Source organism: Apium graveolens, chromosome 1, assembly GCF_009905375.1.
Source record: "Apium graveolens cultivar Ventura chromosome 1, ASM990537v1, whole genome shotgun sequence".
Taxonomy (NCBI): domain Eukaryota; kingdom Viridiplantae; phylum Streptophyta; class Magnoliopsida; order Apiales; family Apiaceae; genus Apium; species Apium graveolens.
The window spans coordinates 148,536,804-148,540,817 of NC_133647.1; the positions used below are offsets into that span (position 1 = coordinate 148,536,804).

Sequence of the window (4,014 nt, forward strand, 5' to 3'; positions counted from 1 at the left end):
GAGCATTATTAATGTGGCATGCGCCCTTTAAGCAAGAGATATATGCTTACAAAGAGATGGCTATATGGTTTTCCAATTTTGGTAGACCGCGGGATACATAATGATACATACCTTTAGTGCGACACGCTTACAGTGAGATTAAGCCCATAAATTCCCGGTCAAAATTCTGTAACCTTACAAAACACAGGTTGTTTCTTTTCCTCTGCCATTTTATCACAAACCTTCACTACAACCAATAATCATGTCAATCAATACCCAATACAAAAGTAAAATTATCGAATAAATTGAACATTTATCCAACTGAAAAATTAACAATTTAAAATTCTACAATTAAAGAGCGTACAACTTAGCTAATATCAAAAACGATACAAGAATCGCAACAGCAAATACAGATCCAGAGGCTCTTTTCCTCTATATTACTTTCTTATTCGCCATCAACGTCATGAAAACCTTGCAAAATCAATAATATCGAAATCAAATACATGCACGCACAAACATATAAACATTAATATAACATTAAGGGGGGGAGAGAGATATTGTAATTACAAAAGAGTAGAGATGGACAATATCGCTGCGATGTCTAATCGGGATACGTCGGCAAGAAAATCCAAATGAACATTACAATGAAATTCTGATGAGAGAAGTGAACAGACGAAATCAGATAAAAATTACGATACAGATTAGGGGAGTGAAACTCAATAGAGATTGACGAAATTACTGTGGGTGTTCTTCAGAGAGAGGAGAGAGTGAAGAGAGAGAGAGAGAGAGCGTAATCGAGATTCGAGAGAAAATAGGTGATGTGGGTGTTCTTCAGAGATAGGATAGAATGAAGAGAGATGTTTTTGAGTTTTTTGTTTTTGCTTTTGGTTTTATGTTTTTAATGTTTTTGTTTTCTTTTTAATTGAAAAGAGGGGGAAAATGTGTGTGAAAAAAAGGGGAGAATTTGGGTAAGGCAAAAAACAGAGGGGGGTAACTTGGAGGCATGAAATATTTGCTAAGGGGGGAAACGGGGAAGACGCGCTGATTATTTTTTTTAAAACAGACATATAAAATCGGTTTAACTAAAACACTGATGTTTATAAAACCAAAAGACATCGGTTGCTCAAAACCGATGTCTAAAACACCTTTTACATCGGCGCCAAAAACAACCGATGTCTTTGAGACGATGTCTATTCTACTTTTTCTAGTGTTGGTTCAATCGATTCCCACTAACGGATTTGAGACTTTACCGCAAAAAGATTCAATTGGGCCTCCTTCTTTTTACATTCATGGTTCTCAGTTAATCCACACACATCGATTTGGGGCTTCACCAAGTCTTCTTGTTCTACAATCAGGTATTCTTCTTCTGCAATCAAGTTTCTCAATTAGAATTTTAGCTAAAGGTGTTTTCCAGTTAGGTTTTTTCAATTGGGGCTTTGATGGGTTTTATGTGTTTTTTTATTTGTTAAATGATGTTCTGGCATAATCTGACCTACAAAATCCTCTTCACCATGATGCTTTTATATCTTTCAGTTGGGCCATGGGAATTCCGTAATATGTTTATGTTACAGCTTTAAGTGTTGATCCTGTAATTTAGCCCAAGTAACATTACTCATAATAATATTTTTTCAGGTAAACAGCAAGGCATTGTTGATGTTTTCTGGTCTGCTAAGTGATGAGGTTCCCGAGAACATTTCCTGGCCTGATATTCCTTATATAACCGATGAAAATGGAAGTAAGTTCATTGATATTATTGTTATGCTGTTGGTGCCCTGGGTTTTGGTATTATGTAATTGTATTAAAAGATGTGCCTTTTGTCTTTCAATCAGACATTTAATTTCAGGTCAAGAAAGATTAAGACATTCTGCAAACTCTTACTGCCGAGGATACCCTTGTGGTATGATACTTGCTTTTATCTACAAATAACTTAATATTCTTACAATACCTAAATTTACACTATTTCATGTATTTACTAGTGCATCTTTGTATAAAGCTAGCTATGGGTTCTCATATTATTCCACAAAAGTTTATGAAGAATAGGAGTTACATTCTCATTCTGCTCACTACTCTTTAAGTATGGAGAAAAAATGATTTTAGATATCTTTTATGTTCTATAGCAACATCCCGGGGCTTATTATAGGTTTTTCTGCATTGCAACAAGTTATTATAGGTTTAGATACTAGATAAATGCTTAGTGAGATGGAATTACTGAATCAGTGTTTAGATACTAGAGAAATGCTTAGTGAGATGGAATTACTGAATCAGTCAGATGATAATTTTGGTATTTCGGATGTTGATGTGACAGTAGTGACGGCGAAGATGATGAGGATAATGATGAGGATGATGATTAAAGTGAAGAAGATGACAACTATGAAGAGGTGACAACATTTTACTTTAATTGTGTAAAACATCAGAAATGATATGTAATGTAGCCTCTTCATCATTCATGTTTATCTTTGTAGGAGTGGATTGCAGTTCTTGATGATGAGGATGATGGGGAGGATTCTGATGAATCACCAGGGGACTGGGCAAAACTGGAGACCATACGCCTCTTTCATCCATTATATCTTTCGAAAAAACTGGCTAAGGTGACTTAGTTGCTTTGCTTGGAAAACTATAAGTGATGTGGATTAGATGATCAAATTATTATTTTCGGGTTATTGAACTGTTTGAAGTTACTCAAAGAACTACCTGAGTTTGCATTTAGTATTTGCTGAAAATATGCTATTCGGAAAATTAGGAATTACACTTGGGAGTACTATAGTGTAAATATCTGAATTAATAACCTGAATTTTATTTCGATGTTGTTTATTTATATCTTGGATTTAGCAGTAGCAGAACATTCTATACTCATCATGTATCTCATCTTGAATATCCTTTATTTTTTATTTCCTTGGCTTAACTTGTTCCTGTCCTTCAGTTTGTACAATATCAAATATTTTTCTAACCTGCCATGGTGTGTATATTGGGAAGTTTTACCGAAAATGTTACATGGAATAAATGTAGGATAGTTGCGTACTTGCATCTAATTTATCGATGTTGCTGCATCTTTCTATTATATCATGATATGTTCCTTAACTGATATACTTGGGTGGTTCCTTAATTTAGATGTCTGACAACATTTGACATAATTTACTTGGTATACTTCTGCCATAAGTTTAATTATTTACTTGTGTGCAAAAGTGAAAAAGTGGTCTTTATTTTATACTCCTAAAAAATAAATAAAAAGGTTATGATAACATTTTCTTGTCTAAATGATTGACAGACTTTCGTTAAAGTAGATGACTTTAGGAGAGCTAAACCTGATGCCATTGCACACTCGGCTGCCAAAATTATATCCCGTCTTAAAGATGGTGAAGGAAAGACCACGCATGCTCTCAAATCATTCTACTGGTGATGCAAGGGTATTCAGGCAGAGGTAATGTGGTTGTTTCTTGGTGAAAGAGTTTGATCAAGTTCTGGTTACATCCATATTATGCATAATCTTCGATATTACATGATATTTATATCCATCATCTTTATTGTTGGAGATTATATGAAGATAGAGTAAAAAAATTTCCTCAAATTTATTAAAATGGTGGAAGGTCTGTAATTGAATTGTTCTAAAGAAATAATTGTTCAACAATGGCAGGAGGTGGCTCTTATAGTTATAGATAGCCTTGGCTTGGACTTGAGAGTTTGCTCCGGAATACAAGTTCAAACACTGCGCTTTGCATTCAAAAAACGGGTATTGATTATACTATGTCCTAAATTGTTTTAAAAAATTGACAGGTTTATAAATTGGTCAGCTAAGTATATGGAATGACTTGTCCCATATTACAAATCAGTAAGTTTAGTTGAATTCCTTGTCTGCAGTAAAATAACAGACCTATGTTATATATTGAATGAGATGTTTATATTGTGGCACAAAATTGTGAAACTATGATGAGCACAACTATTGTTAGGAAACTATTAATGTATAACAATTGCATCTAAAGGTGAATGATAATATAAAACTGTGGTTTCTTATGCCACCACTAGTGTACCTCTCCTATT

The 4,014-nt window shown here is 34.1% G+C and overlaps 1 pseudogene; it reads left to right on the forward strand.

Annotated features, from left to right (window-relative positions):
• Positions 1–1,111: 1,111 nt before the first annotated feature.
• On the forward strand, positions 1,112–3,376 carry LOC141708128 (uncharacterized protein At3g49140-like; annotated as a pseudogene).
• Positions 3,377–4,014: the final 638 nt, after the last annotated feature.